Below are 24,525 nucleotides of genomic sequence, written 5' to 3'. Positions count from 1 at the left end.
CAGTGGATCCGCGGTGTACAGGACGGCCACCGCACGGTGAACTGCACAGGTGACGGGGGATGCTCCAGAGGGGAGCGCAGGCTTGGCAGAGGCTGGCTGGGATTATGATAGTCTGCGCCCAGCAGGAGAGACGAGCGCAGGAGGGGCTGGAGAGGGGTTTCACGCTCAGTGTGGCTCTGAACCAACCTTTCTCCTTTGCCTGTCCCCTGGGGCCTGCTCGATAAGCTGAAAAAAGAAGTCAGCCCTACACATCCTTCTTCCATCAGTGCGTCTGGGCCTTGCACGACAGCCCAAAGGACCGAACACAGCAGAAATGCCCACAACCATGCCAGGCTGGCCTGGGAGCTGTTCCACAGGAGGTAGTTTCTGTTCCTGTGGCTCAGTCAGCCTTGCTTAAAGTCTCCACAGAGGCTCCCACTGACAATACGAGAGGCAAAGAAAATAGGCTGCTTCAGAAGCAGATTGGCAAGCAAGCAGGAAGCCCCTCAGAACTCTTGCCAAGAGGAACTGCAGTACTCAGTGTTCAATTAGGAAGCATAATAGGAGAGGGCACTTGGAACAAGCTACAGGCAAACGAAAGCTGCTCCATCGCGTTTGGAAGTGGGGCACACAGTGCTCCCCATTTCAGAGGATGAGGTTGGGGAGTCAGCGGGGTCATCAGTGCAGATGCTGCAGGCTTCATGAGGGCTGGAGAGAATCAGTGGCCGTGGGCAGGGTCTCCGCACCAGGCCGCGTGCCAAGTGCTCTGTATGTGCCATGTCGGTACAATCAGAAAACACCTCTTTGAGGATAGAGAGTTTCAGAAAGGTTAATTGACTTGCCTAAAATTGTCCAGCTTTTTAAGTTTTTGAGTCATATTTGAAAGTCAATTCTGAGGCCGGCGCCGTGGCTCACTAGGCTAATCCTCCACCTAGCGGCGCCGGCACACCGGGTTCTAGTCCCGGTCGGGGCGCCGGATTCTGTCCCGGTTGCCCCTCTTCCAGGCCAGCTCTCTGCTGTGGCCAGGGAGTGCAGTGGAGGATGGCCCAAGTGCATGGGCTCTGCACCCCATGGGAGACCAGGAGAAGCACCTGGCTCCTGCCATCGGATCAGCGCGGTGCGCTGGCCACAGCGCGCCGGCCGCAGCGGCCATTGGAGGGTGAACCAACGGCAAAGGAAGACCTTTCTCTCTGTCTCTCTCTCTCTCTCACTGTCCACTCTGCCTGTCAAAAAAAAAAAAAGTCAATTCTGTCAGGCTCCAAGCACCTGGCATTACAAGTGCTTCTGCAAAAATAGTCCACACAGTCTCCTCCTGGGAGTCAAGTATGACCCACGGTAGTGGAAACCAGGTGTCCCAACCACTGGCCCTGGTTGAACACCCTAGATCATGGACACTGTAGGGTATGAGGAAGGCTATCAGACCAGCTAGTGGAAGGCATGAGATAGTGTTTCTAGACTTTTTTGATGAGTGCATCTATGATTCTTCTTCAACTTGGAGGGAGTACACATAAATAAATTAGGTGACTAGTACTCAGCGAAAGGGCAATGGATGCAATTTGTTATTCCAGGAAACACTAAATATTGCTTAAGTAGCTCTAGCAATGGCTTGCTGGCTGGAAAGCACACCATCCTGGACAACCTCTGAAGTCCTTTCAAAGTTCTGCAATCCTGCTTTGCTGCCCTCTCCATCCCTATGCTCAACATCTCCCTGGAAAATTTTGAAACTGTGTCCAAGTTTAAAGCTCAGCCCCACACCCCTATTCAGAAGCATCCACACTTAACATTCGCTGTGTTTTCTTTAATCTATTCCACCATGTGTTTTACATAATAAATATTATTCTACATAAACCAGCTTCTAACATGTTTTTTTCAATTAACTGTTTTGTATTTTCTCATCTCAAAATTCTTCCTGAATATTACTTCTGGTGAGTGAAGACAAATCTGTCATCTAGATATTCCTAAGATTTTGTACCTTTAGCTTATTTACAACATTTGGCTAAAATAAATAATGCTTCAATTAATATCTTTGTATCATAAATCATAGCATATCAAATTATTTCCTCTGGGAGAGACTTTGAGTGGCATAAGAAATTCCGGTATGTTTACACATGTCACCCTAATACATGACTTATGGCCCTTTCTGCCAGTTGAGATATTTCAAGCAATTTTAAAGGGTAACTTGTGGATGGTACTCTTATTTAGCATCAGTGTATCTGAGAGCTTTTTCCTGTTGTTTCAACATAATTATTGTAAAACATTGCTTCCCCCTTAAAACCACTGCTCTCTTAGTCTCCCAAAGATGCTATTCCATAGGAATGATTCAGACTCAGATGTTTCTTTGTGGGTCACTTGTAGGTCATCTGAAAGGACACTTCTGGAATTTTTTTGTTTATAACGAATATTTTATTTATCTAGGTACAAGTAATCTTCAATGATTCTATCTGGAGATGAGGTAAGAATCCCTATCACCCAAATCATGCCATTGAAGTCTTTGTTTAAAAAAAAAACTACAGAATTTTCTTCAATTATCAATTCTTGTAATTGTAAGTGGAATCTCTTCTGTTTTGCCTCTACATTATCACTCCAACCCGAGTATTTATTCCATTCCTCTAATTATTGAACACATTTATATTTTAATGTTTGTTTCTTGCATAACTAAATTTAAATCCCCTTTCAATTTCTGATCCTTAATGCCTCCAATGTAGACTTAATTCTGTATTTTTAGCTTATAGGGAATCTATACTTGCTTCCATCTGTATTTTCGTTTACAGGAAATCTATCTTCCCTTCCATCTCATCACTTCACTTATCCTAGCCTTGTGAATTTTCATTTCTGTTTTACAGAGGCCATGTCTACTGGCATCATACTGAGAATCTAAATGGTTTCCTAAACTTCCTTTGGATTCATGTAGTTCCTCTACATCTTCAGAGTAACACAGACTTTCGGGGCTGGCACTATGGCATAGTGGGTAAAGTCGCTGCCTGCAGTGCCGGCATCCCATATGGGCACTGGTTCGAGTCCCTGCTGCTCCACTTCCATTCGAGCTCTCTACTATGGCCTGGGAAAGCAGTAGAAGATGGCTCAAGCCCTTGGGCCCCCTGCATCCACACGGGAGACCTGGAAGAAGCTCCTGGCTCCTGATCAGCTCAGCTCTGGCTGTTGTGGCCAATTGGGGACCTAAACAGTGGATGGAAGACCTCTCTCTCTGTCTCTCTCTCTCTGCTTCTGCCTCTACTTCTCTGTTTAACTCTTTCAAATAAATAAATAAATCTTAAAAAATAATAATAGACTTTCGCCAACCCTGTTAATATTCTGATGAATTCCACAGTGGTTTTTTTTCCCCTCTCATGTGCTTCAATAAATGAGTTTTACAGAGTTCAATGTTGTTAAAAAGCAGTATCTGCCTTTGGTGCCTTTGAACTCTGGTCAACTTCTTTCCTCATATTTCACAATTACAGAGCAGACAGATGTGCATGGGTTCCAAGCACAGTTGGGACTCAACCAATGTGGAAAAATCCTTGTGTAGAAGTACGTACACACACTCCCCATGCATTTTCTCCGTACCAATACATCTGTCGAGCTGTTTCCTCATAGTGTATGTCTATGACTAGTAGAAACAACAAAGTCACTGAGAAAGTATGTGTGTGGACCACACGGAAGGAGTGAAGGAGCAATAGTTTGCCAAAAAAATGAAAATAACAAGCAGCCCCCAAGTGCTCGTCCACGATTGCTCCCTTCTCCTGGTCATGTCTGGAACCAGGTGGACAGAGTTGAAAACTTCTCTATTTACTTCATGATATAAGTTTCCATAGGTGAGTTGGTGAGAACATAAGAAAAGTTGTGTCTAAGATTTCATTTTAAACCAGAAGCAACTTCTATCAACCAAATTTCTGCCTGGTTTTCTTGGTTCATAACGGTCTATTCTATGCTAGACTACATTTAATTTCTCAAATTAGAAGCAGGTTATGATGGTGTGATGCCTTTTTACTACTCACCCTCATCAGCACCTTCCTTGGATCTCCATTTTCCTAAGTGGCTTTCTCTTTCACTTAAACTCTTCACTTCCTTATATTTAACCACAAAGTTTTCAAATATTCCTCGTACCAGAACGAATTCTACACAACAATAAAGAGATCTCTCTGCAGCAGTGAACTGTGAGAGCTATAATTTTCTTCCACATGTCTCTAATTTACAAAACATAGATATCATCAATTTCTAATGCAGTGGATAGTTACACTTAATTATTTTTTACATCATTTCCCATTAATGTGTTTAGGGGAAGTGATTATTGGAGCTGTGACTGAAGCAGTAGAAATGCCATGTGGGAGACAGATGGTTCGTCTCAACCCAAAAACTCCATCCATCAATGGGAAAATGGAGTGACATCCCACATGGGGTCATAGATATGTGAGACCCTATGTGAATACACATGTGTGGATGTGCCTATGATTCCCTGTATTGGTGTAGGACCAGTGTAAAGAGTTTAAGACTCATTAAAACAGTGTACATTGTGAAGTGACAAATTCCGTAGGTCACTGAGTGAATGATACTCCCCTCAGAGACACTCACATTTGAAGATGAGATGATCATTCAGAGCTCATTATCAACAAAGGAACTGCCAGGGTGGAAACTTGGCAGTGACCTTTCACCTGTGTTAATTCCTGCTGGTGAGGACAGAAATAGAAGTTGGAGGAGGAGAACTGAAGGCCCTTACTCACTGCTCTCTCTCCAGTCTCTCCTCTCTACGCTAAGATGAACCTGCTCTCAAGGGCCTTTTGCTTCTCTCTCCGCTTTAATCTCTCTGTTTTCTTCTGTCAAATGCTCACAGTATATTTCCTTCTTACCCACCAGGAAAACTCTCATCATTCATTTAAGTTCTATGTCTTTTTAGGAATCTATGAACACACTTATCCAAATCCTAGCCTCAGATAGCCTCCTCCCTTCTGCCAAAACCAAATAATTTTGGGGGAAAAAAGGAATAAAAGCAACCACAAGCAAACATCATTATAATATGAATTGTAAACTTCTGAAGAATGTTATCTCAGAACCTCCAAAAATTTTAGACTGGAATGTATGGCATGTTGCCACATTACTGAAGTTCATGGAGGATCTCTACCCAAATTCAAATGATACTAAAGGCAGTTTATGGAGGATCTATTACATGTTAGGAATAAGCTGAGGGTTAGAAATTAAACGGTGAATGGGACACAGTTCCCTTCCTGTAGGAGCTCTCTGTACACAGGGCCTGAAACATACACCAAATAAGAACTCGCAACACCAGGTGTACCTGAGGTCAGTCATCAGAGTACCGACAGGAGAGTGACGTGATGGTCGATTTGAGGTGTCACCCTACCTGGACTAAGGGTACCACAGTGACTGCTAGGGCATTCTCTCTGGGTGTGTGAGGCTGTTCCTGGAAGACTGGCATTTCGGTTAGTGCACTGAGGAAGGAGTATCTGCCCTTGCCCAGTGTGGGCGGCCCCCTACAATCCACCAAAGGCCTGGACAGAACAAAGAGGCAGAGGAAAGGTGGCTTTTTCCTCCCTGCTTGAGCTGGGACACTCTTCTCGCCCTGCCCTTGGACAGCAGAACTCAAGGACCTCTGACCTTCGGATTCTGAGACTTGCAGCGGCAGCCCCTGGGTCCTCTCAGGTCCTGGGGCTCAGACTGAGGGTGACACCCCTGGGCGCCCTGGTTCTACAGCTTGGAGATGTCCTACTGTGGGACTTCCCCTCACCACAGACACGTGCACGTGCGGTAGGTTCTGTGTCTCTGGACAACCCTAACACAGGTGATCTGACCTGGAGATCTGGGGGCAGATCAGGAAGAGGTGACTTGCTAGGTGGCAGGCTGGGTAAAGTGACAAAGGAACTCTGAGGCAGAGGGAAGAGTAGGCACAGGGCCTCGGAAACAGCAGCACAGCACGCCTGGGGAAACGTGTTTTAGCCCATTGTGATGCCGTGACAGAATGCACGAGACCCAGCCACTCACAAAGATCAGAAATCCATTTTCTCATGATTGTGAAGACTTAGGAGCCTAGGAACACGGCACCAGCCGGCTCCGGCTCTGCCTCCAAGATGGAGCCTGTACCTTGCATCCCCGGAGGGGAGGGACACTGGGTCCTCCCTTGGCACAAGGGCAGAAAAACGCCAATCTTTTTCACAGTTAGTAACTACTTCCCACGAAGCCCCACCTGCCAAGCCTGCTGCACTGGAGATTAAGTTTCCAGTACAGGGATCTGCGGAGGGTGGGGAGGGGAGGGCGCAGACAGCAAGAAGCCGGCGTGGCTGGAGCGCAGTACTGGGAGAGGGAGCAGGAAGAGGTGCACAGCACGAGGCTGGTGTGGGGAGCAACCCGGACTAGACTAAGTTACTGGAACTAAGACTTATTCTATGCATCTGCTCTCCCACAATATGGCGCTGGGAGAGGAGAAAACAGCTTCTGCACAGCTGCCTCCAGTTCAACCAATAAACAGCAGGACCTGCTCCTGATTGGAGGAGAGCAGCGTACTCGGCGTGTGGGTAGCAGAGTCGGGATTGGCGGAAGAGGACTATAAAGGAGGAGAGAGACAACATGCACCAGGAACATCTATCTGAGGGAACACCTGTGCAGCCCCCGAGAGAGCCGGCTGGCGGTGTGCCGCTCCCCTGCGGAAGTGGGGAATGTGGCAGGGGGAACCGCCCTTCCACGGAGGTGGAGGGACGGTAGCCAACCCGGGAAGAACCAGCAGCAAACCCGGGGAGGGCCAAGCAGACGAAAGAACAGCGCAGGGTCCTGTGTCGTTCCTCCACAAAGACGGGGAGCGACAGGCTGGGAAAGTGGGAGAAGGCCTGACTTTTGAGGGTCATGGAAGACATGTGAGCATAGGCTTTTGTCTTGGATGGAGGGAAAATACTGGTGAGTTCTGAGGAGGGAAGCTGTGGGAGCCAGCTCCTGTCTTAGAGAGTTTGTTCAGGCCACAGAAAGTAGAGTAGGGGTGAGAGGGGATGGAGATGTGACAGCGGTGGAAAGAAAACTCATCAGGAAACCATGGCCCAGGTCCAGGCGAGAAAGGAGCTCAGATCACAGCAGGGAGGGCTGGCTTCACAGAGCACGAGCAAACATTCTGCTCCCAGCTCCTGCTGCAGTATCTCAACAGTGTCCAAGTAACAAAATGCAAAAATGTCCAGAAATCAGTTCTCATCCTTCCTAACACGCTCAATTCTATTGATCTCCAAAAGGAAGTCTTGCATTCCATCTATTTCTCCATTTGCATTTTTTAAATTTGTAAGGCAGAGAGAGTGAGAAGGAGATAGACACAGAAACACAGAGAGACAAAGAAAGATCCAGAGACAAACATAGATTTCTCGTCCACTGATTTATTCCCCAGATGCTCACAACAGCCAAGGCTGGGCCATGACAAAGCCACGAACTGGCAGTTCAATCCAGTTCTCCCACATGGGTGGAGGGACTCAAGTGCTTGAACCACACCTGCTGTCTCCCAGGGTGTGCCTCAACAGAAAGCTAGAACCTGGGGCACAGCCCAGCTTGAACCCAGACACTCGACACGGGATCTCGGTGTCCCACGCAGCATGGCAACCACGACAGTGCCTGCATTCACATTTTATTTCTGTGTACAATGGGAACTACGCTAACACACATCTGATGCTTTTCCATCTCAAACAGCTCTGGGTCTTTTCTCATGGCTTCTCGTGTATTTTGAAACAAGGTGGTTTGTTTGTGAGCATAAATCATCCAGATGGAGAACCCCAATGAGGCTCACTGGAAAACAGCCCCGTATGCCAGACATCAGGTTATTTTCCCTTCAGTGCAAGGTCTCTGAAGGGAACCATCTCAGAATTTGTCAGCCTCCTCTCTTAAGAGCCTGTTTATTTCCAAAGCAGAAGGTGGGCCAGCAGTGCCCTCTCCTGGCACCTTGATGCTACAGCCTGACAACCCCGTTTTCACACACTGAAGAGGTTTTTCCTACAGAAGCAGCCATGGCTGATATTCGTTCTTTCTACTTGAGGACTTCAACTATATATTTTTTTGTTTAGAGCCAAGACTTGTGGCTAAAATCGGGACTGGGGAGAAGGTTAGAGCTACACGAACCACATAAAGAAGATATTCGAAGTATTAAGCAAAGCAAACCAAACACAGCCTCAATTTGCTATTGAAAGCAGGGCTCAAATGTCAACACTGCCTCTTACCTATCCTGACGGGTCACTTCCCTGGGCTCACCCTATGAGACCTTGTCAACACTGCACTTGACAATGCATCAAAAAGCATCTGCACGTGACAAATGTTCAATTTAGACCATATAAAAATCTGAAATTTGGGGTTTGGGTAAAAATGGCTGAATAATTAGCTTCGATATTCGGGACTGAGAGGACAAGGTTAACCGTTCTTTTTACTTTAATATCGGGGCCTGCCGGCACGGAGACCAGTGCTCTCGGCTTCACAACAAACCGACTTTCAGCCAGACCATAGTGCTGCTCAACCTGTACCGGAATCCACAGAACACGGCCCAAACAGCAGACGGCTCGCATTGTCACGTGAGCGACGTGGAGGTGCAGGAACACTACGATAACTTCTTCGAGGAGGTGTTCACAGAGCTGCAGGAGAAGTACGGGGAGATCGAGGAGATGAATGTCTGCGACAACCTGGGCGACCACCTCGTGGGCAACGTCTACGTCAAGTTCCGGCGGGAGGAGGATGCGGAGCGGGCAGTGGCTGAACTCCATAACCGCTGGTTCAATGGGCAAGCCGTGCACGCAGAGCTGTCTCCTGTCACCGACTTCCGGGAGTCGTGCTGTCGGCAGTACGAGATGGGGGAATGCACCCGAGGCGGCTTCTGCAACTTCAGGCACCTGCGGCCCATTTCCCGGAACCTGCGGCGGCAGCTCTACGGGCGGGGACCCAGGCGCAGGTCACCCCCAAGGTCCCACGCTGGCCATCGTCCCCGAGAGAGGAACAGACGGCATTCTCCGGACCACCGGCACGGCCGCCTCTGAGACAGGCCGCCTTGCCCTTCACCCTGACGGATGTTCCCCGCCAGGATGCCTCCTCAAGCCCCATCTTTCCAGGCTCTGGGATTTAATCGTCTATTGCCCCGCTCTCAGATAAAGTGGTTTAAGGCTTTGTAAACAAACAAACAAACAAAAAAATCTGAAATTTCCCTCTAGCAGTGCAAATAACAAATCTTTTTCAAAAAAGAATCTGCTAGAATTTATTGAGAACTAGATATAAACTTCAAGGGTCTTCTGGAACTGTAAACAAAGTTCATGGATCATTTGACCCAAGAACTACATTTTTAGAATTCATCCTAGTGAAACTTAACTAACATGTATAAAAGTTGTGTGGACAAAAGGTCCTCATTATAGTGTTGTGTATAATAATGCTTGGAAATAATCACAATGTGAATATACAAAAAGTGAGGGAAATTACTAAAATAACTTGACTTGCTTATGCCACGTTTTTATACTGCCATTTGAAAGTAAGATTTGATTTACAGAAAGCTTTAAAACATCTGTATATTATACCAAGGATAATGTCAAATATGTAAATAAAAACAAATGGGAAACCTTTACACAGTGCATTGCATTATTTGTAATGCCCCTATTATGCAATGGAACACCAGAACTGCCTACTCCTGTCCAACCTCAGCTTACGTTCCCAGCTCTCCTTCCGCTCCTCTCTCAAGAGGTCCTGGTAACCACCCCTCTCTTCTCAGCTTCCACAGATCAATTTTGTTTGACTCCACATACGAGCAAGATCATGTGGTACCTGTCTTTACCTAGCTAATATCATTTAACAAAATGATCTTCGTGTTGCTGCAAATAATAGGGTTTCATCCTTTCTTATGGTTAACTAGGATTCCATCATGTGTATATGCGTGCATAAAAGTGATACATATGTGTATGTATGATATACATCACATTTTCCTTATTCATCAGTTGATGAACACTTAGTTGCATTTCTCAGCTATCATGAATAGTGCTACAACAAGCATGGGCATGCAGACATCTCTTCAACAAATTGATTTCACTCCCTTTGTCTACATCCTGAGTAATGAGACTGTTGGATCATACAGCAGCTCTACTTTTTAAGTTTTTTTTTTTTTAATGAACCACCATACTGCTTTCCACAATGGCTGTTCTAATTTACATTCCCATCAATAGTATACAAGTGTTCCTCTTCTCCACATCCTTGTGGGCTCTTGTTATCTTTTGTCTTTTTGATAATAGCCATTCTAACAAGAGTGAGGGGATTCTCACTGTGGTTCTGATTTGCATTTCCCTGATCACTAATGATGTTGAGCATTTTTCATGTACCTGTGAGCCATGTCATCCTTTGAGAAATTATCTATTCAGATCTAGTCCCCATTTCAGATTTGGATTATTTGTTCCTGTGCTATTGAGCTAACTTCCTTAAGCACTGTGATTATTAACCCTTTGTCAGATACACATTTTTGAGATACTTTCTCCTATCCTGCAAGTTGTCTGAAATCTACTGATCATTTCCTTTGCTATCAGGAGCATTTTGGTTTTACTTCTCGTGGTTTTGGGGTCTTATTCCTAAACCCTCACCCATTGCAATGCCCTTGTAGTTTAAATTTCTAACAATTCGGTCTTTCATGCATTTCTGGCTGATGCTGACACACGGTGGAAGACAGGGGTGCACTCTAATTCTGTATTTCTTTCTCCCAACTTCCCCAGCGCTGTTTATGGAAAAGGCGTTTTCTCCAGGGCTTGCTCTCAGCACCTCTGTTGGTTGTAGATGCATGGGCTTACTTCTAGGCTCCTTATCCATGGAATTTTCTACCTTTAGATATTTTCTTTTTATCTGTTAGTGTCTCTTCCAGTTTAAAATACTTCCGTTAGTCTATGTTGTGCGACAGGTTTGGTGGTGATAAATTCTCTCGTTTCCCTTGGAAGTCTATCTCTCCCTCCTGTCTGAAGGATAGCTCTACTGGGTGTAGCATCCTTTGCTGGCAGTTCTTCCCTTCAGTACTGAGAAAATCTCATCCCACTCTCTCCCGGCATGTCAGATTTTTCTTCAGATGCCTGAAGTTAGGCAAATCCGGACGTCCTTGTCTGTTGTTTCCTTCTTCGCTCCCGAAGCTTTGACAGTCCTTGCTTTGTCTTTAACGTGAGGAGCTTGAGTATGTGTCTTGGTTGAGCTGAGTCTGATGGCTGATTTCTGTGCATCTGGATAGCTGTATCTCTGTGTCTGGGAAGTCTCCTGATACCACCTCTCAGAGTACACTCTCCAGCTCTGACCACGCTCCGACTTTCTCAAGTCCCTCTCAAACCCCAGTAACTCACATACTGTTCTTGGAATGCTGTCCCTAAGTTCCTGTAACCTTTCTTCAGTTTTTCTCATTTTTTCCTACCCCCTCCCCAGGTATTTTCAAATAGCTTATCTTCAAGCTTACCAACTCTTTTCTTTTGTCCGATCTGTCTGCTACTGATGCTTTGTGTCATATTTTAAGTTTTGCTTAAGGTACTTTTCAGCTCAAGGATTCGTATGATTTTAAAACTTATTGCCATCATTTCATTAAGTGAGATCAAGATTCCCAAAAATTCCAGATGTATGTTGACATAATTTCACCTATGTGTCGAGGGATTAAAAATGTTTTCCAGGGGCTGGTGCTGTGGCATAGTGGGTAAAGCTTCCACCTGCTGTGCCGGCATCCCATATAGGCACTGGTTCAAGTCCCAGCTGCTCCACTTCCAATCCAGCTCTCTGCTATGGCCTAGGAGGGCAGTACAGGATGGCCCAAGTCCTTGGGCCCCTGCACCTGCATGGGAGACCTGGAAGAGACTCCTGGATCCTGGCTTCAGATCAGCGCAGTTCTGGCCATGGCAGCCATCTGAGGAGTGAACCAGCATGAAGACCTCTCTGTCTCTCCCTCTCACTCTGTAACTCACCTTACAAATAAATAAATAACTCTTTTAAAAAGAATAAATAAAAATGTTTTCCAGCATTTATTACTTGGTTTACTTTGCACCTGTCTCCCAGAAATGCTGCTCATTTTCTCTAAGCACTAGTCACTAGCTCACTATTTCAGCACTAGACAGCGACTTACAGCTGAGGGCCCTCACAAGCCTGCTACGGGTGCACTATTGCTGTTTCAGCACTAGAGGGCGCATTTATCCCCGATTTGCCCCAAATCTGCAGTCAATTTACTGCTCAGAGTGAACTGTTAGAGGCTCCTTCTGGGAACACTGGCCTAGGGACAGGAGGCCTTGGGGCTTTCTTTGATGCCAGGTGTTACTGTGGCAGGCTGGGCACTGAGGTTGAAGGAAGAGTCCCGTACTGATTTTCCCACGCTGCATGCTAGGGTCTGGGGCTTTGCTCCACTGTCCACTAGAGGCCGGGGGAGACATGGAGGAGGCAGTCACCCTGCTGCTCACGCAAGGCGGGTCCACAAGCTCAGTTTGCAGGTACCGGCCCTGGGAAGGGACACGGATCCCTGCTTAGCACTGGGTCTAAAGTCTCAACCCTGTTCTTAATTCTCATTCCCTCCCCACAAATGAGGCACGTAGAGGAATGCTGCTTGGGGCAGAAGATGGGTGACTTTTCAGCTCTTTCCTTCCTGCCTTCTTCCATCTATCTTTTTTTTGCCATTATACTAAAACCAGACACTGTGGTCTCTCACCCAGCTTTCTTGTGCAAGGGTTTGGTGTCTGAAAAACTGTTCAAATTGGAGTCTCATGCCCAGATCATCACTGGCACATCTTAATCAGCTGCCATCTTGCCCAGCCTCCTACAATGTGAAAGCTCACACGGTGGCTTGCACTCTATTAACTGGATAGTGCTAGTGTAGAAAACCATGAGTTCTTGTGGCCCAACAAGTTAAGCTACTGCCTGCAACACCAGCATCCCATATGGACACCAGTTCAAGTCCCTGCTGCTCCACTTCTGATCCAGCTCCCTGCTGATGGCCTGAGAAAGCAGCAAAAGATGACCCAAACCCTTGGACCCCTGCTTCCACATAGGAAACCGGGGAGAAGCTCCAGGCTCCTGAGTTTATCCTGGCCCAGCCCTGGCCATTGTGGTCATTTGGGGAGTGAACCAGTGGATGCAAGATCTGTCTCTGTCTGTCTCACTCTTCCTGTATTTCTGCCTTTCAAACAAATTAAATAAAAAGAAAAGAAGAGCCATGATTTCAGCAGCAGAGTAAGAAGGCAAGAGGGTGACACATCCCTGAACAAAGTCCATCACACTGGCACAGCCAGATTTCAGGCAGTGGCAAACAGCCATCTTACCGTGTGCTCAGAAGTAAGCCAGAGAGCCGGCGCTGTGGCTCACTTGGCTAATCCTCTGCCTGCAGTGCCGGCACCCTAGCTTCTAGTCCCGGTCGGGGCGCCGGATTCTGTCCCGGTTGCTCCTCTTCCAGTCCAGCTCTCTGCTGTGGCCCGGGAGTGCAGTGGAGGATGGCCCAGGTCCTTGGGCCCTGCACCCGCATGGGAGACCAGGATGAAGTACCTGGCTCCTGGCTTCACATTGGCGCAGTAGGCCGGCTGCAGTATGCCAGCAGTAACAGCCATTTGGGGGGTGAACCAACGGAAAAGGAAGACCTTTCTGTTTCTCTCTCTCACTGCCTAACTCTGCCTGTAAAAAAAAAAAAAAAAAGAAGAAGAAGAAGAAGTAAGCCAGAGAACCCCAGGACATGGAGAACAGCCTGACTACAGACCACCGCACAGGGTACGAAGCACTAGGTTAGGTCTAGTGACATGCTGACATGGGAAAAGTTCAAGATGTATCCTTGAGTGAAAAAGTAAACTCCTTTATAATACTTGGATATGTTGTATCACAATGTTTACAAAACACACTCCCCCACACAGCCCTAACAAAACCACACACTTTCCAGGGGCTTATGTTACCCAGGTAGCCACCTGGGAAAGTGTCTGGAAGGCCCATAATGAACTTGAAACAACGGCTGCATCTTGGGGAAGCAGCAGCTGCTTTCTCCCTGATGTCTGACTGTTCAATAGTCAGACTGTGCTCCGATCCGGGCTGGGTGCCTCCTGCTTGCTCGTCTCGATGGACTCACTGCCCTCTCCACCCAGCCCTGTGCCTGGAACGTGGGCCAGTGGAGGCCACTGGCAGAGGGGAAAGACTGAAAACAAGGTTTGTATTCCCCACCCCAGGATGTTGCCTTACACCCTCAGCTGCCAGGGACTCTCTCTGGTTTGGGTTACTGCTTTCTTATTTTAAAAAGATTTATTTATGTGAAAGGCACAGTTATAGAGAGCAGAGACAGCTGGATAGAGCGAGAGAGCGAGAGAGAGCAGTCTTCCACCCACTGGTTCACTCCCCAGACAGCAGCAACACCAAAGCTGCGCTGATCTGAAGCCAGGAACCAGGATCATCCTCCGGGTCTCCCATGTGGGTACAGGGGCCCAAGGACTTGATCCGTCTTCCACTGCTTTCTCAGGCCACAGCAGAGAGCTGGACTGCAAGTGGAGTAGCCGGGACTCAAACCAGCACCCACATGGGATGCCGGCACCACAGGCAATGGTTTTACCTGCTACGCCACAGTGCCTGCCCCCTTGGGTCACTGCCTTCTTCCCACCCCCTGAGGGCTGGAGAGGTAACAGCAGGTGCGGATCATCTCCATACACCTGCCCCTCCCCCCTGCAGCGATGTGAGGACACCCTCCTCGCCTTACTTCACTGAAGCGCATCATCTGTTTTTTTCTGGGAATGCATTGTATTACTTACACAAAAGTCACGGAGTAAAACCACCCTTGACTGAATTATGACAAAATGTCAAAATTACTTGCTTCACCTTCTTTGGCAGTAGAATAATATGTGTTTTCTATGCCGTGGCACTTTTTGTACTTGCTAATCTTCTCTATAACAAATGTTACCTTATGATTCATTATATAGCTAACGTCTAAAACAAAAACAAGAAAACAGAAAGGTTACTCTAAAATTGCATTTGTTCAGAAACTGTTGAACTTTATGCAACTACGCCAAATAGGGAGTAGGTCCTTACTTACTTATCGGCAGAAAACCTGACTTCTTTGTAACATACAGACAGAAGCCACAACTGGCTTTCAAACAGCTGCGGCAGGCTAAGAACCAGCTATGCCCCAGTCCCCAGCACTCACTGCCAGCAGCACCGCTGCCTTAGTCTCAGCAGCAGGGCGGCTCCGGGACCTGTGAACTCACCTGAAAACACACAGCCCACAAGGACATGTGGGGAGGACTCACTGTGGCAGTGCTCTGGGACCATTCACCTTGCAAAGAATATTCTAGAGTGTGGCTGAGACCTCTTGCCTGACACCTGACACTTGGCACCTTTTCCAAGGATCAGGACCACAAAAAGCCCTTTTATTGGCCTCTGTGCAGTCAGAGCACTGGGAACATTTACTTTCCCCCTTTACTTCTCTAACCGAATAATGCACCTCAAATGCCTATCAGAGCAGCCCGTAGCTTCCAGGTACAAAGACAAAGAGGTAAGACGAGCCCAGGACAGGTACTGCTCCATTCTTTCTGGGTGGGTGCCACTCCTAACTTTTAGCATCAGGGGTACCCAGGGCCAGCAGAAGCAGGAGAGAAGAGCACCACACCAAGGAGGAGCAAGGACATGAAGTAATCAATCCCTCCCATTAGAGCGCTTCTCCTCGAGTAGCAGTTCTCAAATAGTTCAATTAGTTGCCCTTGGTGGGCAGCTGGCAACACCTGGAGACAGTCTGTGTTGCCTCACCTGGCAGCACTGGCACAGCTGGCTTCAGGGATGCTGCCTATCACCCTACAGAGAACAGGCAGCTCCCTGCAGGAGATGCTCCAGCCCGAGCGTCCACAGCACCAAGGGCAAAAGAATCCCTGCCACAGGGCAACAGACAGCATCCTCAGAGCCCCAGCGGACTTCACAGGAACTGCAGCTGCCCAAGGCCAGATCCAGTCTTAAGCACTCACAGGTTCATAGGCGGGCATGAGGACAGCACAGCTCAGGGTCCGATTCTTTGATATAAAGATTCTTAGCGCAGGAAACCAACTTCATGGACATCATCATTTGAGCAGAATTGCTACCAGCAGCAGATCTCATAGGATCAGTGAGAATACTGATTTTGAGTAAAACTTTCTCTCTTCGTTGTAACTGTGACAAAACAAAAGCTTTAGGTCTTAAATCTCACCAAAGCTCATCTTCTAATGACATGTTCTAATCCACCCAAGTGAAGGCATGCTCTGGCCTGACTGTGTTTTTCTGAGAAGAAATCATTTCAGACAGGATCTGCTGCAGTAGTTGAATCAGGAACCTGGGTTCTGGGGCAAGCACTGTGGTGCAGGGAGTTAAGTCACCACCTACAAGGCTGGTATCCCATTTGAGTGCCCATTCAAGTCCCAGCTGCTCCACTTTTGATACAGCTACCTGCTAACGCACCTGGGAAAGTAGCAGGTAATATAGCCCAAGTGCTTGGGTCCCTACCACATGGGAGACCTGGATGGAGTTCCAGGCTCCTGGTTTCAGCCTGGCCATTTAGGGAGTAAAATAGAGATGGAAAATCTCTTAATCTCTCTCATTCTTTCTTTCTCCCATTCATATTCTCCCTTTCTCTCTCTCCCTTTCAAATATTCCTGAGTGTGGAATGTCATCTCGAATACGTTTCATTCTTCTTTCATTAAGCTCAATGGCCACTTCCTAGACTGGAAGGCAGAGGCAGAGGCACAGCAAAGGCACATTTCCCTTATGTGAGAAGCATTCACCAACCACCTACTGTGTGCCAGTGCTGGGCAGGCACGCTGAGCTCAGGAAGATGCTGCCCCTCCCTCCAAGGCCCTGTTGGTTAGCAGTTTTCATGTTCAAGTGCAAACACAGACCACAGACGGCAGAGCTGTGTGCCTTCAGCATCCTCCCACTAACTGCCCCAGGGCAGGAGCATGACAATCACCCTGGCGCCATGGCTGGCAGTCTTAAAAATCAACCACCCCCCTGGAGAAGCTTCCATGAAAAGGATTCTAATGTGACCCAAGAAGCAATGACAGAATGGGTAACAGGGGTGATGCGATCCGCTCCAACTGACTTCTTTGGGACTTTCCATCTCAGATGCTTGGGAAGAAAGGACATTCCAGAAGCGCAAGGCGAGCACTCCGTGGGGAGGGCGGGGGTGTGGGCAGATGGAGGCGGGTGGCAGCGCAGCCTGCTGTAGACTGGCAGCTGGCCCCAAGGGACCCCCTGGGCTACGGGGCATCACAAGAAAATCAGGTCCAAGAATCACTGTTTTCCTAAATTTGTATATATGAAATGCATGGATTTTGTACACCTTGAATAAAAGATTTCTAGGTTTGAAAGAAAAAAATCAGGTCCAAGCACTACACCTGCAAAATCCCACATTAAAGTGGAATGGGCCAATAAATGAACAAGAACACTGGAAGGAAATGCACATATGGGAAAAATGAACTTGGTGTAGATAAATGTGCACTGACATCCGACACTCATAATCAGGTGAGTGGGCAAATGTAACTGTTTAGAACTGGTTTTGGGCCTCCAAACAGGAGTGATCAGTAAATACCCACCTTGTAGTGTAGTACAAGGATATCCCAGTGCCTGTCAAGGTATGTGCTCAGTACAAAGTATTTTTCCTTTTAACTGACACATTAAAATTGTGTCTATTTACCACATGCACACACACACATACACATTGTGGAAGAGTTAAACAGAGATAATTAACACATGCATTATCTCATGTACCTATAATTTTTGTGGCAAACATGTTAAAATCTACTTTGCAATTTTCACGAATACAAGACACTGTTGGTAATTCTAGCCACCGCGATGTACAGCAGATCCCTTGAATTTTCCTCTTCCTATCAGAAATTTTGTGTCCCTTTATCAACATTTCCCCAACTCCAAAGAAATTACATTTTTAAGAGATACTTAGTTTTATTACGTAAAAATCCTTACCTACAAAAATTTAAGTTGACGACTAGATGCCAAAAGCAAAAAGCTTTACTCAATGGTCAGGTAAGTGCATTGTTAACGAGAGAACTCTCCGTATCATATGTACCCGAGTTACTTTGTAAGAGGTAAGAGAGTTCAACTCCACCTGACCTAGAACAATCCTCTTCATGCTATTTCACTTCATAACCACACGTTTCCAGAAATGCAAGGACCTCCTCAGCTGCAATGCTCACATTCTGTACATCAATGACATCCAAATGCTGAGTTCATGGGATTAAAAAGAGGTCTAACACAATCCACAGAAGCAGGGGTCACCTTCAGAACACCCCAGACACTCCCTCACTGGCGCTTCCCATGGGAATCTGCTCCAGGATATGGTGTTTCTTGGAAAAGCTGTCTTGACACACATTTCCAGCAACCAGTCCCCAGGCCCAAGAGATCTCTTGGATCACAGGATTCCAGGATGACCAGAGAGGCGGGACGAAATAACCCACCCACCCGACCAAGCACCTAAAGGCCACATAGAGGAGACAGTACACAGTAGACCACATCCTGCTGCTCCCTCCTCCTATCCACAGGCCAACTGTGAGACCCACAGGCCCCTGCCCTTCCAAGGAGTCAGCAAATATACTTAGCGCATTACTAAAGAAAAACGTGAGATAATACGAACACAAAAGTTTTTATTGCTCAGAAAAGAAAATCTGTGGACATAATCCAACAATTTATTCAACATAATTAGAATCCTAGAAGAAATGCTGTGTGATAACTCGTCACTGAGGAGCTAATGATAAATTGTTTTTTTTTATAGCTTTTCAAGTTAACACATTTATCTTTATGGTTCTTCAATTTCATGGTGGTAGGAGGATGACAGACGTCTACCAGAAGCCATGAAAATCGTGTTTTCGAGCTTTCCCGAGGCTAGGGGTGTGCAGTGTGGCTCTCGCTGACGATGCCGGGCAGTCAGCTGGTGTGCGACAGTGAGTTGCGTGGCAGAGCGTCCTAGGACGCTCCTGGGTTAGGGGCATTCACTGTGTTCACTTCCAACTTGGGCAGGGTGCACCGGGACGTGACCCCGTGGTAACCTGAGGAGCTTCAGTGTGTCAGTTTATTCAACCATCTTCTCTTTACATGAAGGTAATTTTCAGGTTTTCACACTTGTGGGTGTCTTTAGTATTCTTTTGTAGCTGATTTTTTTTTTTACACATCCTTACATAGCTTGTTAGGACAGATTATGAGAGGTGGAATTCCTGGGGCAAACCCCATGAAACTGCTTATGACTTTCGAAGCAGATTAGCACCCTGTCCTCCACGAATTGATTTCATTGGGTCAGGCACACATTTCCATAGCCTCTTCACTGAAATAAGAGCTCTGCTGTCTAACACACACGGGCCGGGAGAGAGCACAGGGCACATGTGAGGCTGGTCAGAAAGTACACACAACTGTGTAAGCACACAGAAAGGGCCCCTTCCCAGCAACGCCCAAGCTCCCTGGTGTCCCCTGGCCACGACCCTCTCCCCCTCCCAGAACTAAACCACTACTCTAATGTCTAAAATTATGCAATTTGTGCTTTATGCACCTATAATCATATAGTACGCATTTTTGGTCTGGTTTCCTATGCTCAAAGAGAGCATTATTGTCTAATGCAATCGTTTTTTGGATTAAACCACATTTCTACCCCTAATTTCCCAGTCACTATTTTTTTTTTTTTTTGGACAGGTAGAGTTAGTGAGAGAGAGAGAGAGAAAGGTCTTCCTTTTCTGTTGGTTCACCCTCCAATGGCCGCTGCGGCCGGCACACCGCACTGATCCGAAGGCGCGAGCCAGGTGCTTCTCCTGGCCTCCCATGCGGGTGCAGGGCCCAAGGACTTGGGCCATCCTCCACTGCACTCCTGGGCCACAGCAGAGAGCAGGACAGGAAGAGGAGCAACCAGGACAGAATCCGGCACCCTGACCGGGACTAGAACCTGGTGTGCTGGCGCTGCAGGCGGAGGATTAGCCTAGTCAGCCGCGGTGCCGGCCCCCAGTCACTATTACCTTGACAAAGTTATTGACCATTTTATTGTATTCATTATAATTATATGCCTATTTTACTTCCTTTTTATATTTTATGCTTCTTATGAACTCAAAATGTTCTGTTTTTATGTCAATAGGTTTTCTAAACACTGTTCAGAGATTTTTTTTTTTTGAGAAAAATAATTATCTGTTTATTTGAAAGGCACAGTTAAAAGGAGAGAGAGAGAGAGAGAGAAAGAGAGAAAGAGTATCTTCCATCCACTGATTCACCCAGGGACTGGGCCAGACAGAAGCCGGGAGCCAGAAGTCAGTAGCTTCTTGTGGGTCACCCATGTGGGTGCAGGAGTGTAAGGACTTGAGCCATCCTCTGCTGCTTTCCCAGGCACATTAACAGGGAGCAGGATCAGAAGAGGGGCGGCTGGGACTCATGATACAGTGCCCACGTGGGATGCTGGTGCTGCTGGCCATGGCTTTAACCCAGGGCATCACAGTGCTGTCCCCTAAGTGAAGAGATTTAAAAATACTACTGGATGTAGTTGCAAATTATTCATATACACAGCTATTTACTATCCTATGGTGTGGCTATAATACAAGTAATTTTCTACTGATTGCTATGAGTTTTATTTTCATGAGGTGCTTAGCTGTGATTTTCTTTATATTCTTATTTTGGTTGGAAGAGCTTCTGGAATGTGTGGCTTGATTCTTTCCACCAGTTTTGGAAAATTCTCAGCCACTGATTCTTCAAACGCTGCTCTGGTCCATCTTTCCTCATCTCAATTCCTGTGACATAAACCTGTGTCCTGTGCTCATTCCCGCATTTGCAGCACTGCCTCTCTGTGCTTCAGACTGCACGCATTCTTCTCACCTGTACTCCAGGTTATTCCCTCTCTCTCTGATGGTAGCAAACATTACTTTTGTACTATTCAGTTCTAAAATTTTTATTGCAGCCTTTTTCTCTGCCCTACATTTCTACTGTAATTTCATTTGACCTTTCAACTCTTTGGCCATATTAATGATGGCCTTATTAATATCCCCATCTGATGACTCCAATATGTGAATCCCCCATGGGTCTATGTTTATTGTCTGGTTGATTGGGGGATGGGTTATAGCTTAATTCCCTCATGTCTGGTTCATTTTGAATGATTATGAGGGTTGAGTTAAAACACCTATATGGTTCATCTGAGGCTCTGGAAGACGTGTTTTTCCAGAGAGGATCTGCTGTGACCACTGCCGTGCAGCTAGCACAGAGGCCACTGAGCTTAGCCTGAGTACAGACAAGCTGCATCCTTCAGGGAGAAGCACCCAACCCGGGCGGAAGCTGTTAGGGTCCGAAAATGCCCACTGCCTGAGGAACAACTCCAAGAGACTTTCTCTCATGCAACCAGCAAAGGGTTAAAGATTTATTGATCCAACATGTTGGGGCTCTCTGAACATACAAGAACAGAGGAGCAGCGAGGAACTACAGCATAGGGTTTATAAAGGCAAAAACCGCAAAATCGGGAGGGGGAGAGAATACACGGTTGCTAAGCAGTTGCGAAAATCTTACAATCAGCAATTATGATCTTAAGACATAGACAAATCACATCTTTATTATTAGCCCAGGTAACCCAGCTGTAACCCTTTTACTTTTAAGCTTGAGCAATCATGCTAGAGGGTTTATGTGCTCTGCCAAGGGTGATGTAGTGCACTGCTATTGTCCGACTATTTGAGATCATAGTTTCAGACCAGAGTCTCACGGTGGGGGGGGTGTTTTCTCAGAATGGAGTCTCAAGTGCTCCAAAATGGAGTCCCTACTGTCAAGGTGCTACTTCACTCTGTCTTATTTTCACAGCTGCACCAGGAAGGTTTAAACCTGTAAGCTTAAGCTTAACTTTTTACACCCGCACATATACAATTTTAACTCTTCATTCCCCACTCCTTGTTGTGAGGATCTCTAATCTTAGAGATTATTCGTTTTTGTCTCTTTTAATGTGACATATTGTTGTCTTATGACCATGAGTTTAACATTTTCAACTTGTTTCCGCATGAAGGTGATGAGTCTATTTAACACACAAGGTCCTATGGTTACAATTTGGAGTAGAACAATTAAGGGTCCTGCTAGGGCTGACAGTAGGGTAGTAAGCCATGGGGACCGGCCGAACCATGACTCAAACCATCCCTGTTGAGTTTCCCTCTCCCGTTGCTGTTTTTCCAGTTGTTTTCTGAGTTTGGCCATGGAGTTTCTAACCACCCCAGTTCAGTCGGCATAAAAACAACATTTTTCCTTTAGGGCTGCGCATAACCCCCCCACCATGAAAATGAGATCCAACCCCCGCCTGTTCTGTAATACTGAAATGCAGATACTGGGCTGCATCTGGGAGATTGTGGAAGATTTGTCAGGCAGAAGGGGCGGGGATCTCCACCTGGCACGTTATCAGGTAGAAGGGGGCAGGGCAGGATGCAAAGGCCAGGCTGCCCGTGAAACATTGTCAGGATGACTGGGATGTAGATGCATATGCTGGACACATTAGGCCTTTATGTCACACACACATAAGCTCATAACTGACTTTCTGCCTAATATTTTCCCCTCAAGAGGTAATACCCAAAATTTTTCTTTGGGATTATGGATGGAGTTCCGTTTTCTGTAACTTCTTCGAAGCTGGCATGTGGGCATCGAGGGGGATTTGGGTATTTCCTCTTGCTACCTGTCTTATGGTGTGCAACAGTGGCCTTGGAAAGACTGTGCTGCTGGGTCCAGAGGGCTGCTCAGGTCGTCCAGTGGAATGGGCTGGAAGTCTTGCCTGATGACCATTTGGAGTTCAACAGCTTTTAGTCTGTTAGAGACAAAACAAACAAGGGCATTAAAAACACACGGTGCAAAGAGAAGCATCAAGATTGCAGAAGTTAGTGGGCCAAGGAGAGGAAATAGCAAGGATTTTTATGATCAGATGTTAGGCCAGAAATCCCAGCCCTGCTTGGCCTGGTCCTGGAGCTGTTTGGCTTTTTCCAGGAAAAGTACAAATTTGGGTTTGTGCCTGTCCAGTCTGATTGACCCAGAGACAATATTTTTTTTTCCTTTGGATATCTAGTAGCCAGTTTTGCTAGGAAGTTAAGCCAATGTACAAGACTAGAGTCTCAGGCTGGGAAAGAAGACAGACTAATGAATTATTTACATTTAACCATTTATATTATGGATTATTGTGTACCCCCCTCAAGAGATAGGCCCTTTAAGTCCTCAGTGAGGACCTGTCCAAATAGGTGTAGGGCTATCTGAGTTAGCTGTTACTGAAAGCCCTGTTTTTAGGAACTGGCAGGGAGGGCTTTCTAAGCTTAACATTATTGGATAGACTTTTAAGGCCTGGCTGGGTGTGTGAGGCCCAGACCTATCCATGGGGTGCTGGAAGAGAATTGAAAGAGATGCAAATCTCCTTTAAGGGAGGCACCCTGTTGACTTGCATTACATGGCTGGACTAGGAGGAGAGCTGAATAGGAGGCTGATAGAAATAGGCAACTTGCGTTTCACTGACCCTAGGCCATCCCCTCAATAGCAGTGGCTGGAGCTGGAAGCTGGGCAGAGGCCGGGCAGAGCCAAAGACTTTTTAGCTCAGGGCCACAGGGTTTGCGGTTCTGAACCAGGAGTCCTTCGACACCCAGGGCAGTTCCGTGTCCAGTGACCGTGCTCTTGGCAGAGCTGACAGAAGGCATTTGCTGTCACGACAGCTGCTTGCCCAATGCCCTGGCTCCTTATATCAGTAACAGGTGCCATTTGGGGTGCCTTGGCCTCGCTGGGTCTCCGTGCAAAGCAGCCATTGATTGGCCTGTTGCCTATCTTCTGCTGCTTGCTTGCTCCTCGTTCTCCTGGTCTCTAATAAAGTAGACCAAGGAGGCAGCCTCTATGATGTCAGTCAAGGGGGTGCTCCACCCAACCCTGATTTTTGAAGATTTTTTTAATATCAGGGTGAGCTAGAAAAACTATGGTCATGGGCAAATTCTGACACTTAGTATTTTCCTGCGAGTTAAGACCGTGCCCATGAGGAGAACTATGACCTTTTAGGTAAGATCAACCGTGATGACCTGCTTGCATACTTTGAGGTTGTCAGTGTAACTTTTTACACCAAAAAATTGATCTAGTTGTCACATTATTTTATAGTTTAACTTTTGTTGTTGTTGTTGTTATGTTGTTTGGGGCCCTATACTGTGGCCAGGCATTATTACAGAAAAGGTCAATCATCCCTTACATAAGGTCTGGGGATCAAACCGTACGTCACAGAGGAGAGTCCTGCAGAACAGTAGTAACTTCCCTTCTGGAAGAGAAAAGAGGAGAAGTGAGACAGCGAGTTGGGTCTCTAGCCTGACTTTCTGGGCTTTTAGATTTAACTGGCAGTTTAACCAGTGTTTACTGCGTAGCCTGACTTAGAGGAGAAATTGTGGCAGAGGTCTCTGCTATTCTTTGGCTTCCGGGTATTTACCGTGTAGCCTGTGGACACTAGAGCTTTCTTGGTTTTTTTTGGAACCCAGTTTTCTAGCATTTGCCGCATAACCATAACTTAACAGAGACAGTAGAGTACACAATGGATTAACATGAATTTTATGTCTCTTGTTGTCGAATAAACCAGAAATAAAAAAAACCTTGTATATAAGAGTTTACATAATTTAG

The 24,525-nt window shown here is 46.6% G+C and overlaps 1 pseudogene; it reads left to right on the top strand.

Annotated features, from left to right (window-relative positions):
- Positions 1-8,310: 8,310 nt before the first annotated feature.
- On the top strand, positions 8,311-9,094 carry LOC100342108 (splicing factor U2AF 26 kDa subunit pseudogene; annotated as a pseudogene).
- Positions 9,095-24,525: the final 15,431 nt, after the last annotated feature.

The sequence above is a fragment of the Oryctolagus cuniculus genome, chromosome 6 (assembly GCF_051225735.1).
Source record: "Oryctolagus cuniculus isolate XC-2025 breed Fujian yellow rabbit chromosome 6, ASM5122573v1, whole genome shotgun sequence".
NCBI classification, from domain to species: Eukaryota; Metazoa; Chordata; class Mammalia; order Lagomorpha; family Leporidae; genus Oryctolagus; species Oryctolagus cuniculus.
The sequence above is the reverse complement of the archived record's forward strand: the minus strand, read 5'-3'. Positions and strand labels throughout refer to the sequence as shown.